This window comes from Acartia tonsa, chromosome 12, assembly GCF_053477335.1.
Source record: "Acartia tonsa isolate MP-2025a chromosome 12, ASM5347733v1, whole genome shotgun sequence".
Taxonomy (NCBI): domain Eukaryota; kingdom Metazoa; phylum Arthropoda; class Copepoda; order Calanoida; family Acartiidae; genus Acartia; species Acartia tonsa.
Genome location: NC_137271.1, coordinates 21,921,993 through 21,936,571, shown reverse-complemented (window position 1 = coordinate 21,936,571; position 14,579 = coordinate 21,921,993). Strand labels below are relative to the sequence as shown.

Here is a 14,579-nt window from a genome sequence, read left to right as displayed (position 1 = left end):
TTTATTTAGCTGTAGGGTATTTTACGGCGCGCAAAGAGCCATATGGTCGCGATAATCAAATACGCACACACACATTAACACACACACACATACTCAAGAATAAAATGAAAAGTATAATAAATGAAAAACAAATGTTCATAGTTAGAAAGGCAGGCACAAATTTTTGCTTTCAAATATATGAAGATTTTTTTCTGAAACAATAGAATTCTATATAAAACTACCGGCTGGGTCCTTAAAATTTAGGGACTCTGAATTATATGAGGTGAGGAAAATAGCCTAAAACCACCTTAAGAATAAAAATGTAAGACCGTTTCGGAACCTATTTGAAGCTTTCGAACAATGGAGAACACAATTGGTTAAATATTTATCAAATATAAAACAAAGAAACCTTACTACTTTATACAGCAGGATTTATGTGTGTTACTTAAGGTTTATTAAGCAGTAACGCTCCTTGAGTCCTCTAAAGTCATTTGAATTTGAACCAACTCCCCCATTTTTTATTTGGTTTCATAAAGAGAAATAAAATGAAAAATTAGGCAGGGGGTCATATTTTTTGGGTGGTGATCGACCATTTTAAAAGAAAAGTAAAAAAAATTGTTTGGGAAGGGGTAATTTTTGTATACGGGCTATTTCTTTATAAAAATAGGATGCTGTATGTATTGGTGCAAAAAATGGGGACAAATTTCAAATTGTTTTGGCGTGTGACGTCATACTCCCATCTCTTTTCTAGGGGGTTTCTTTCCTCCTTCCCTTTTCTTTCCCCTCACTTGTGACGTAAATAAACAGCCCCATCAAATCAATTTAAAAATTGTCCCCATATTTTGCACCAATACGTACAGCATCTGAAAATAGTTATAAACCTTCCCTGCACCTAAACCAGTGTAAAGAAGAACCATATCAGTTTTATATCAAGAAATTTTTGTAGCTTTATATAAAAAAACATATTAGCCAGATAATTTTCTTTGGCATTTGAGGATAAAAATGTCTAATTTTTGGATCTTGGACAAAGTAGCTTTAGACAAAGTAGCTTCGGACAAAGTAGCTTCAGGACAAAGTAGCTTCCGGACAAAGTAGCTTCAGGACAAAGTAGCTTCCGGACAAAGTAGCTTTCTAAGAAAAGTAGCCTCCACTGTTAATAAAGGTCATGGCTGCAGCGCTCGGCCCCCTGGCCTGCCTAGCCGCGGGCGCTCGGCTCCCTAGCCTATAACCTAACCTAACCTAACCAAAAATTGTAAAAACATTATTAAAACTTATAAAAACAATATTAAAAATTGTAAAAATCTATCAACCACTTTTTGCAAAATCCACGAAATTCTAAACCACCTATGTATTATCAGTTGATGATATTTTTCTTCAGGCTAACATAGGTTAGGTTAGGTTAGGTTATAGGCTAGGGAGCCGAGTGCCCGCGGCTAGGCAGGCCAGGGGGCCGAGCGCTGCGGCCATAACCTTTATTAATATTAGAAGCTACTTTTCTTAAGTAAATGTCCTGAAGCTACTTTGTCCGGAAGCTACTTTGTCCTGAAGCTACTTTGTCATGAAGCTACTTTGTCCGAAGCTACTTTGTCCGAAGCTACTTTGTCCAAGATCCTAATTTTTGGCTTAATTTATTTTTACTTTTTCCCACACCAACAAACACAGACACAAACACATAAACCCCCCCCCCCCCCCACACACACACACAGACACACATATAATCCTTAAGTGTTCCATCTCCCTTCCGTCTTTCTCTCGGTGCGGTGGTATGTAGCTAAAAAGTCGTGGTTAATCCATATTACATGGATGATGCACCAGATTTTCATGTACTCTGATAAAGTAATGCTTGCAGCTGGCTAAAATGAAGATACCACTAATTACCCCCTCCTACTAAACTGACTAACAAATAAGGTCCATAATAGCGAGCTACATTGACGAAACATTTTTCTCTGCCAATATATCCACATATATCCTATATCCATTTCGTGGTTAGATTGAAGGGGGGGGGAAGGGGGTTAGATTAAAGAGAGCAAACTATTATTTGATTTTGATGGAATTAAAATGTATGGGAGGGAGGAGGGACGGGGCAATGGAGAATAAAAAGTGATTTAATAATTCAGCAATTGATTACATTTGGTAAATATCACGAATTAATTTTTCCTTTTTTGTTTATTGATTGATTTAAAGATTTAAATTACTAATACTTAATTAATTAGAAGCAATGTTTTATATAGTTACTTATTTAGAAAGCATAAAAATAAAAATTAATTTAATTATACGTCCTTACCATTTATGCCTACTCTGTATCAGAAGGGATGGAGGAGGTATAGAAAAATAGCCGTAAACCATCCCTGGAATTGATTAGGAATTGATTATGGAGAACTTAATCGGTTTTATATTTGTAAATAATATTTTAGCCATTCAAAAATTTGCGGTGAAGCTTTTTAGAGTGCATTTAAAAAATGACGTCATTCTGACCTAAAATTGGCCAAACAAAATGTATACTGGCCTGCCATTGGTAATTAAATCTGTGTATTTGCCTATCATTTGTCATTTGTATTGTATGACGTCATTTATTTATAGACACTATAAACAGCTTTATTTGCAGTTTTATATGTCAACCAAAGAATATAGACGGAAGATAAAAGTTGTTAAACTGTTGTCTTACTAATACTCACACACTTTCTTTATTCAAACAAAATTTAATCTATTTACTTTTTGATTTTGGTAAAAAAAAATATTTTTCAAAAAATATCATAGCAACACAAAAATTACAATATTAACCAAGTAATGTGTTGTCTCTCTGCATGTAGTATGTAGATGGAGGGGACCTCTTTTTATAACTTTAAGAAAATAAAATTTAAAATGGATATCCCCTCACCCCCTCCCCTTAAGTACCCTTAACGGCCTCGAGAGACGCAGCTGCTTTTAGATTAACAAGCAATTTAAATTATATTTTACAAATGTAATGTAATATCTTATTACAACTTCAGTAAATGTCAAATTGAAACTTTACCTCCTCTGTGTTTATCTTTGTATGTATGTCCATCAGTCGATCATATTGAATTAGTATTGAGTAGCTTGTCTGAAGTGCAGGGATCTAAAGGGATAAGACAATGACCGATACATTGATGTACATCCCCACTGATGATACATAAAATTACAATTTCTATAGATTAAAATTAGTGGTTAAAACACTTAAAACCCAACTTAATGAAGCAACCAATCAAAATCACTGAAGTCCCCAAAGTTGTTAAGCCAACGAATAAGAAAACGTTATTGTAAATCTTTGGGGACTAGTGTAATAAACACTGTATGAAATGTTTGAATAAAATTGAGGAGTTTGGTATAATTGATATCTTCAGACCAAATTAATGGTTCCATGGTTGCTTTTTATGAAAAGTCATTCAATTATTAAGAAGATGTTGTTTATGTATAAAAATGTTTTATCATTTATATAAGTAGTAATAGGTTTGTCTGTTTGTTATTTGTTCTGAAAGATCCCGTTGACTTTTGAAAAAGAATACATAAACGTGGATATTATTGTGGTAACCGCCTCGGTTAAATGGCCATTACCCAAGTTCAAATGACTACGGCAGTGCGAACAGACGTGGACACGTATAATTATAGAGAAGCTGGGCTCCTCTAGCTATCACTAAATAACAAACAGAGTCTATTCAGATGTTACTTTATTCAGGGTCCAAAGGTTACTACTTTATAATACAACAAATAATAAATACACAGATTGGAATAAATAATACTAGAGCAAAATCAATATAAATATATATACATTAATCAAAATGGGCAACAATGATCCCCCATCCCTGGAAAGGGGTGGGGGAACCAAACAATGCAGCTTAGCCATAATACGGCTGTCAAAATCTATCATTAATTTTAAAGCATAGGGAGGGGTCAGGCTGACCCCTTCCCCGGTACTCAGGGGAGGGCCCTTGGCCCTTCTCCGAACCAAGGTCAGGGTTGCCACATAACATGGCTCAGGGTCGCCAAATACCACAACTCTCCCCTCGGAAGGCTGGGGGGGGTTTTTCCCCACCAGACTTCCGACAGTGGTTGAGGCCTTCAGCCAGCTCATTATGGGACTATTATTTACAAGGGTTAACAATTCAATGGAATCCTAGTGGTGCTTTTTAGAGTTGATGGGCCCCCAACGTGGGGTAGAAGGTAGAGGCTGGCTTTTGTTGGACATGTAGCTCGGTGCCAGCGGGTGTCAGGCCACCATGGGGCGCGGCTGCTGCGGGGCCGGTCAGCAACGGGGCGTTCTGGTTGGCTGTGGCAGCGGCTGGAGCACTGGCTACAAGGTTGACTGTCTGGGCGGCAGCCTGGCCTCCCGAGGGGCCGCGGGGATTCCCGTTTACATTTCCAGAGTGTGGCCCAGGCTTGCCTAGGCGGTCATTCCCACTATCGGCTGACTTCATAGACACCATTTCCTCGGCTGCTTCCTGGCCAATAGGAATGGCATCCCAGTCCACTGAAAAGTCTCAGGACTTGGCATGGTTGGCCCTGGCCCTGGCCAAGGCCTTGCGATACAAGGTTGGGTGATACAGGAATACTTGCGACATCGCATTCAGGGCGGCACGTACACCTCCTTGTGCTGCTGCCAGGGAGATGATGGTTAAGTCTCCCAGTAGCTTGAGAATCAACAGCAACAAACACAGTATGGCTGCGCCATCTCCCCCCTCGTGAATGGCTTGTCTAAATCCAGCCCAGACATCCAGGGTTTCCTCCCCTTCCTCCGCCAGTCGGTCAATATTATAGGAAACTATGCCATGGTCTCCGGTGGCTGAACAGCTTCCCTGCTGGACGCAGGAGCCATAAGACAGGCCGGTCAGCATGGCGGCCTTATACGCCGGAAACAACAGTAGCTGCTGCCAATCATTCAGCTCGGCCTGGGAATACAACCCTCCCGAGCTAAAGTCATCCAAGGGCTCGGTCAGCAGTTGTTTGGGTGTATCCAGTGGGGGCGGCCTCTTCTTAGGGGCTGGAGTTAGCTTTATCCACCCTTCCTCGGCGTGTACAGTTAGGGGGTAGGTGGAGGAGCAGGGAATCTTGGTGGCGTGACCGCTATACACCTTTGTCACGGCATCTACAACTCCTGTGGGCTCCACCTGCACCTTGTCCCAGCATTCATTGCTCTCCCTTACCACGTACTTATTACGCTGGCAGGTAAGCTGGAGCAATACATCTCCCCTCAAGATAGAGAACGTGCTCCCCTGGACACGCACCGGATAGGCCGGGTCTAGCTGCTGGAGCTTCCAGCAGTTGGCCGCTACCTCTTCTGCTGCTGCGCTTTGCATCCGAGTCTCCAGGGTGAATCCGATGTAGGCCGCGTGTATCTGGGCCTGGAGGGGGACATCCACGTCCCTAGCCGATACTCTGGGCAACGCTGCTGCGGCCGGTTCGGCTGCCACGAACAATGCTGGGTGGTTGGTGGCATGGGCTTCAAAGTCGCAGTTCACTATCGAGGTGGGGGTAGTCATGTTAATAAAGAATTGCGCCTGATGGTCAACCAAGAATGCATCCATCACCAGGCTGGGCTGGAGGCTGCAGATTAGCCTCAAGGGGCAATCTCTCCCCAGGTGGTCCCACATGTACGTGGCCTCTCCGGTGACGCAGGACAGCTCGGACTGGGGACACGCCAGGGTCAGGTGGTCATACTGGGACTCCACCTGTCCGTTCTCGACTACGTAGGTCTCCTCCTTGACCAGCAGCCGTCGCTCCTGGAGCACTAACTCATTGCGGTACAGTTGGCCTTCAAAATGGACGTCCTCCCCTTCACAACCCACCCCCTTGGGGCTGTTGACCAGTGCTCCCACCATATCAAGGGTGAAGAACAGGGGGTGGTTCAGCTGGAACATCAATGGCTTGGTCTTGCCTGGCAGGGTGTAGACTCGGCTCCGGGCCAGGTCCCGGCAAGTCTCTGGGTCAATCTTGGTTGGCCGCATGAGGGTGGGGACTGACGTCACCTTCAGGTGGCCCCAGACGCCACACCTGAATGTCCACTGGGACACTGTGAGTTGACAGCTATACCCCGTGGTCTCCCGGATCTTAACTTGTTGCAGGATATGTACCTCATGGCCTAGAGGCACCTCCTGGTGTAGCGGCTCTTTGCTACACATCTTCTCCTTGTTGAAGGTGGTGACATGGGTGGGGTTGGCACAGTCCCACCCTACTAAGACATAGCTGGCCGTGGGCCACACAGCTGCTAGCAATAGGCCCCACAGAACCATCCACCAATGGGAAAACCGGCCAGACAGCCACCATCCTCGTGCGCGCATCTGGGGGTTCTCGGCTCTGGCCACAGCGGCTTCTTGGGAAGGAGGGCTGTTTGTCTGCTCCTGGCTAGATATAAATTTCCATTGAGTGTTATCCTTAGACGCCCGGGGCTTCCCTATACCCTCCCCAATGACGGACTGACAGGCGACCGGCGCCTGTTTGGGCGTCGGCTCCCCTAGCCTCAAGGTGGCCCTTCCCTCATCCATGGCATGCCCAGTGGCATGGGGCTCTAGTGCGTGTGGCACAGGCTCGCCCTGCATTACATCCCTCCCCTGCCCTAGGAACTCAGGTGCATGTGGCACAGACAAGTCCTGATACCCCCAAATCTCAATCTCCCCAGCCTCTGGTGCGGGGGGCACAGGCAAGGCTGGGGGGTTACAATAGCTTGGGTACAATGTATTTGTCAATTTTAACTTATCCTGGCTTGGTTGAGGGGGCTGGACAGCTGGACACAGTTGAGGGTGAAGGACAGCTGGACTCTCCCTGCTGGCTGGGGGCTCGGGCTGACTGGGGGTGACAGGTGTCACCCCTTCCTCCAGGGCTGCGGGCTCGTTCCAGGATCCAGGTCTCTCGGTGGCGGCAACGGTTGTCGCCCCAGGCACAAGCATGGGGGCGCTGGATAGCACCCCCCAGTCTTCACAGGTGGCGGCAACGGTTGTCGCCCCAGACATCAGCTTGGGGGTGCGGGGTAGCACCTCTCGTCCTTCCCAGGTGGCGACGCCGGTTGGCGTCCCATACATCGACTCGGACTCGCTGGCTAGCGCCTCTTGCCTCTCCCGCTCGGCGGCCGCGAGGGCCTCCCCGTACATCGTCCAGGTGGCGCTGGGTAGCGCCTCTCGTCTCTCGCTGGGGGTGACAGTGGTTACCTCCTCCTTCGGGGGACTCAGTCTGGCGGGTACCATCATGTTGAGGCCGAAGGGCAGCGGCCGCAGGACTTCTGGCTCCGCGCTGTTAGTTGGCTGCATGTACTCCGGTCCCATGTGGTTGAGGCTGAAGCCCAGGCCAACCCGGTTGGGTTCAGCCGCTCCTCCCAGCACGTTGATCCTGGCTGGGATGGTCCCAAACTGCGGCATTCCTTCTGAGTGGCCCACAGCGCTGGGGGTGGCAGTTTGCTGGAGTGTCGCTGGCGGCGCGCTCCCTTCCATGTTGGCTACCTGGGAGCTGGGCTTTCCCGAGTTAGCGCCCTTGCCGGCTACGCGTCTCCTCCCGGCTACCTGGTCCCAGTCAGCCTTGCACTCGGCTGCCGTATGGCCTGCGTAGTGGCAACGTTCACATCTGGCAGGCCGGTCACGGCGGGACTGGGTGCGTCGCTCTTCTAGGCTGACCTCTATAGGAGTAGGACAGTCTCTGACTCGGTGGCCTTTCCCATGGCAGCGGTAGCAGCGGCCTGGAATCTTGGAGGCGTCGTCTGGTGCGACCTTCCCCATCTGGTGGAGACCCGGAGCCAAGGCGCCAATCTCCATTGGCTCCAAATCATCATACTGGGGCAACTGGACGCTGGCCGATCCCGTGAGCCCGTGTACGCCTCGTGTACTCAGGGACCGAGGCGATCTCATGTCCCATCATTACATTAATCAAAATGGGCAACAATGATCCCCCATCCCTGGAAAGGGGTGGGGGAACCAAACAATGCAGCTTAGCCATAATACGGCTGTCAAAATCTATCATTAATTTTAAAGCATAGGGAGGGGTCAGGCTGACCCCTTCCCCGGTACTCGGGGGAGGGCCCTCGGCCCTTCTCCGAACCAAGGTCAGGGTTGCCACATAACATGGCTCAGGGTCGCCGAATACCACATTATGACAGGGGAAAAAAATATCATCAATGTAGGTTGTTAGCACGGATATCATTTATTGGTGAATTCGTTAATCTAGTAGATGGAGAAGGGATGTGGTAATGGGGTTATCGTTATTTTAGCCATCTACAAGATTTACTTTATCAGAGTAAATGATAATCTGTGTAAGATCCAAGTAATAGTAAATCCATTGCTTGCCAGATCGGTTTAAAAAATACATTAAAATAAGAATAGATAAAAATAACCTAAAATTTGAAAATAAAATGAAAAAGGTTGAAAAGCAAGATATCAAATTTAAATTAGTGAAAATGTGTAATTCTTCAAGTCAAGTGATGTGCAATGAAAGGGTTGGTTCTAGAGCATTTCTAAATAAAAAAAATATAGCCATAAAGCATTTTAAAGGCGAAGTTTTTCTATATTTTGGGAATGAAAGTCCGACCGTCTATTCATCACGGTTAGCTCTTTTAATTAATTAAGGCATGTTAGAATTGTCCTATCGATTTCAAACTGTGGATGATTATTTCTGTAACAGTTAGGTACGATTTTGAAAGCTAAGCATCTCTATAATTGTTACCAGAAAGTATGTACTTCATTTTTATGGATGTTGTCATCCATGTTTTACTTATTATTAACAGTTAATGTATGAAATGACGTAACCTTAAAATTTCATGGATTTTTTTCCTTGTTTGTCATTTCTCTAAATGCACTTATTATTAAGCAATACATTTAATTTTTCATTAACAGGGAAAGATACTTTAAAAAAATATTATTTGGCATATGTAGTAGGATGTCTGTCCATCTGTCTTTCTTGGTAACCGCTGAACCGATAAAGCTCCACTCTTCAGGGAATACTGGTCTTATGGTGGATTTTGTTTTATTTAATCTAGCAAAAAAGATTGCAAATAATTTGAAAATGTTGCTTCACTAATAAATTTGCCCCATCAAGAATGATGTCTGTTCGTTCGTTTGTCCATCTTTTTATACAAAAAATTTCAGAATACTTATCCCCAACCATCATATTTTTTGTGTTGGTTAAGATTACTTAAGAAAATGTTTGTCACAAATTAAGCCATGCAAGAAACAAAATTATGCAAAATTATAAAAACAAGGATGAAAACAACCATAAAAGGGAAGCTCTGAAACGGTATGACAGACGAACATTAAATCTTGTAGAGTGCCAGAAATGTATATACAAAATATAAATATATGAAGTTTTGACAAAATTATACGTAAATTTGTTGCAAAACTTCGTAAATACAGAATTCTGTTTAAGAACATACTGATATTTTTAGGACTTGATTACAGAGATGCTTCGCTCAAAATATTGTACCTTTTTGTAATGGGAATCAGTATTTCAAAAATCAGATTAATCGGATGATTTTATCACACAAAAAAAATTGTTTTTATAAAGGAAAAAAAGATGCTGTGAGTATTGGTGCAAAAAATATGACGTAACAAAAAAAATTAGCCAATGAGAGTCCACTATAAATTTTACCATTGGTCAAGAACGGCCTCTCATTGGCTAATTTTTTTTGTTACGTCATATTTTTTGCACCAATACTCACAGCATCGGAAAAAAATCAACATGTTTAAAATGGAAGTACGGACATTCTGGTAACGATTGTAGAGTTGCTACGATTTCTAAATCATACCTTACTACTGAAGGAATAAAGTTTAAAATCGATAGGACAATTCTAAAATGCCTAAATGAACGAAAAAGCTATCCGTTACGGACTAAAGGACGGACTGACCGACCCTAATCATAGAAAAGCTTCGCTACTAAAAACACCAAGAAAACTTTTAAACATTAAGTGCTTTCCCTCAAATATATTTTTAAACATTGTCCTCCCCCCCCCCCCCCAACCTTTATTTTTAATTTTAATATAAACTTATTTTTATCGCCTACATGAAGACCTAACCCTGCGGCGCCATATCACTAATAGCCCTTATGGACTCTCGTAAAAGATGTAGAACTCTCCGCAAGGTCTCTCATATAATATGAAATAGAAATCTTTGTGTTTGTTCGTTATGATCTCACTAACTGCTAGACTGAATTTTCTCTATTTTTGGGGAAATTTACATAGGTCTCGGTAGGGTTTAGGCTTCTTTCAATTTAAATTTTATTAAGGCTAGACATGTTTTAGGCTATTTTTCTGCCAACCCTCTCCCCATCGATTACAGACCACAATATATTAACAATACAAAATACAATATATTTCTTAAAGTTAAATATAAGAGAATACTAATGAGATTATATTCGGTTTTCGAATTGCATCTGGGCATTTGAATTATTAATTTTTGATGATTATGTTAGTAAGGTTAAGTAAAGGTTACTATTTTCACAAACTGGTTTAACAGAATTTTTTTTACTTCTCAAAAAGTTTCATAAATATTAATCACTCATGAACAAAAATGTAAAATTTATTTGCCCTGTTCTACTACAGATATTAGAGTAACATATTTCCATAACTAAATTTTTTATGACAGTTTACAGTTAGTTATCGTAAGGAGTGCAGCTACTCTAACAAATAATTGCCTAAAATACCATATATCTTATAATATTTTTAAGTAAAAATCTATTCGATAGTAAATTTTATGTGCAGGATGACCGCATAACACACAGAATATACGTGGATTTATTGTCATATACATGGGAAAAATTATCGTCAATTTGGCTTTCTAATATGGACCTCAATTATTGGTCAGATCGCTAATCCAGTAGAAGGGGAAGAGATCGTTATTGTAGCCAGCTGAAAGTATTACATGGAAATCTGGTGCAACATCCAAGTAATTAAATGTCGAATTTTACAGAACCTACATAATTCTTTGCATAATGGGCCTAGTGTTTAAACATTCGTTATAATGAATTGACATAAGTTTTCAAAAGCGAAGCTTTTCTATAATTAGGGTCGGTCCGTACGTCTAAAACGGATAGCTTTTTTGTTAATTGAGGCATTTTAGAATTTATGGGGATTCCTGTAGTAGTTAGGTACGATTTAGAAAGCGTAGCAACTCTATAATCATTACCAAAATGTCCGTACGTCCATTTTAAACATGTTAATTTAAAAAAAAAATTTAATAATAAATTTTTATGTGATCTAATTATCCGATTGATCCGATTTTTGGTATACTGAATCCTGGGACATCAAACTACAACATTATAAGCGAAGCAACTCTATAATCAAGTCTTAAAAATGTAAGTATGTCCATAAACATTATCCTGTAATATCAAACAGTTTTTCAACAATTTTACATATAATTTTGATTCGAGTCTTATATATTTATATTTTGATTATTCAGTTCTGACATTATACAAGTGTTAATGTCCGTTTGTCCTACCGTTTCAGTGCTTCGCTTTTATGGATGTTGTCATCCTTGTTTTAATATACTTTATAAGTAGTTTTATATTGTTTTTGTTTCGTTATTTATGGACCCAAATTGTTTTGGTTATTATTACACCCCAATAAATTACATTTGTGATTTGTGTAAGTTATGGTGATATAAAATGTCTTATTTTGTCTTTATATTGCTTTGAAAACAGTTACTTTATCGCTTACTACCTTCCTCATCATGTCACACCAGGAAGGATGGGGTCATTGGGCTGTTTATTACACTAATCTCCAAAGTTTTTATAAAAACGTTTTCTTATTTGTTGGCTTAACAACTTTGGGGATTTTGATTGGTTCATTAAGTTGGGTGTCCAAACGTTTCAACCACTAATTGTAATCTACAGACAGTACATCTTAATAATCATTAGTTGAAAATATAAAAATAAAATTATTTAATCAATTTTTTTTCTATGTTCAGCATGCAGACAATTTCTACATTTTTTGTGCAGCAAAAGAAATTTAAATGTTCATTCAGTGAATCATTTTAAATACATTCTCCTTAAATTTGTCACAATTCAATAGAGTTAAGCATTTAGACAGTCATTTTCCTTAAATTTGTAACCTGCTAGTAGAGTTAAACACTTAGATATTAATTTTAAATACATTCTACTTAAATTTGTCACAATCTAGTAGAGTTAAATATTTAGACAATCATTTTAAATACATTCTCCTTAAATTTGTCACAAGCTAGTAGAGTTAAACACTTAGATATTCATTTTAAATACATTCTCCTTAAATTTGTCACAAGCTAGTAGTTAAACATTTAGACAATCATTTAAATATATTTTCCTTAAATTTGTCACTATGTAGTAGAGTTACAATTTAGACAATCATTTTAAATACATTCTTCTTAAATTTGTCACAAGCTAGTAGAGTTAAACATTCAGTAAATCATTTTAAATACATTCTCATTAGATTTTAAAGGCCAAATAGATATGTAAATCAAATTACTAAAAGGAAAAAAGCCCAAGAACATAAAACAGATTTTGGGATGCCCCAGTTACCTACCATTTTTTCATTAGTAGCGAAGCTACTCTATAATTTGAAATGTCCGTCCGTCCGTCCGTCTGAGACAAAATAGGGGAAATGGGATTTGCTCGGCTCCTGTTTAAGATAAAAGGCTGAAAGTTCTTGTCAACATTTCCATTCATATGGAGCATAATTAAGTGTAAAACATGGATGTCAGTCGGACCCCTTCTTAGCAGGTTTTAGGCTATTTTTATATTTTTCTTCTAATCTTTGGTGTTTATGGTCCGATTTTCAATTTTTTTCAGTTATAGATATCAAAATTAAATTACCCGTCGATTTAAGAAAACTACTATGATGGTCCGACTGCCTTTTTTGCAGGTTTTAGGCTATTATTATATTTTTAACATTTTCTCCATATCTTTGGTGTTTAGGGTCCGATTCTAAAAATTTTTCAGTTATAGATATCAAAATTAAATATCCTGTCGTTTTAAGAATACAAACATGGCAGTCAGACTGCCTTTAAGCAGGTTTTGGGCTATTTTTATATGTTTTACATATTTCCCCATATCTTTGGTGTTTTTGGTCCAATTTTCAAACTTTTTTAGGATATCTGTTTTAAAATAATATTTCCCATTGTTATGAGCATCTTTTATGTTGTCATCATACAAAATAAAACAAGGTTTCGTGTTTATTTTCTCCGATAAATCTATTCTTGATTTTAAAAAATACACTTTAAATCTACTTGTATACATTCCTATTCACGATTTTTTGTGCTTCGCTACTTATGGATGTTGTCATCCTTGTTTCATTAAATTTTATCCCCAAATACCCTTTAGAATCCATATTTTTACCTCCTCTCAAAAATATTAAAAAGCTTGGACGTCCTTGAAACGGACTATTCTATTTTTGTACACTTTTAGGAATTAAATAAAATCTAAAAGAAGTATGAAACTAAAATATAGAACTTACATATTAAATGTCTTTGTTTATTTATATTCTTTAATCTAATTGGTCTAAACAACTGTCTATTATAGTCGCCATTGCATTTTACTGACCTTGTCAAAGGCAAGACTATGTGATTAACAAGTATTCTCAAATTCAAGTAGTATAACAAGAGACGTGCAAAATTAAAGGGGGTGAATACACCACTACACGCAACCCTCAATACACCTCTCAAATATAGCCATATTAGCGATTACGCCCCTAGAAGCCTTTACTAGGTGTAGTTAAGTTGATTTTAAAAAGAAAAAGTAAAATAAAAATATTTGGGGTGGGTATTTTTTTCTAGCGGCGATTTTTCTTGGGAGGTTGGAAAAATAGTTAAAAACCTTTCCTAGACCTATAATAAGCCACACTGCACTGTAAAGGAGAACTATACAGGTTAAGTGGATAGCGAGATCTTTAGCTACAGACAAAAAAGCTTACTACTTATAATAGGATAGTCTTGGTAAAAAAAGTCGTACCCATCTTTTAAACTTAAAGTGGGTGTTAAAAAAAATTGCGCGAATTTACCAATTATGGGACCTTCTTAGTATTGTTAATTTTCAGAATGGTTTGGTGATTTTTTACACTTATTTTTGTTTTAGATATATAAGAGCTATGCACTCTTGAAATAAAGGTTTGTGTATTTAACAAGAAATGGTCATATCGAGAATTTGAAGGGAGAAGACAATGGCCGATGAATAGATGCACTTTCCCAATGATGATACACAAAATTTCTCTATCTGTAGATTACAATTAGTGGTTGAAGCGTTTGGACACTCAACATAATAAACCAACATATCAAAATTCATTAAAAGTATCCAAAGTTGTTAAGCCAACTAATAAGAAAACTTATTATAAAACTTGTAATAAACAACCCAATGTTCCCCCCGCCCTGGTCATATTCCCATTTTAAAATTTATCCAAATCTACTTAATATCAATAATACCCAAGCAATTCAAACTTTTAATGAGACGAGAAAAAAAATCAAGGAAAGGTAAATTTATTTTTTTAAATAATCGTAAAAAGGACGGGGAGTAGTTTTTTACCTATGCTTAGGATCTAGGTAACCACTGAACCGACAAAGGAATATAGATACTGGTCTATTGAATATTGATTTTTTAAAGCAGGGCTCGGCAGCCGCGACTAAGCATAAAATTAAACCAAATTGGATTCT

The 14,579-nt window shown here is 39.8% G+C and overlaps 1 protein-coding gene across 1 annotated transcript in view; it reads left to right on the top strand.

Moving 5' to 3' along the window:
• LOC145334352 (chloride intracellular channel Clic-like) overlaps nt 1-14,579 on the top strand; it is a 426,064-nt gene that overhangs the window by 114,790 nt on the left and 296,695 nt on the right. The gene's annotated exons all lie outside the window — the stretch shown is intronic.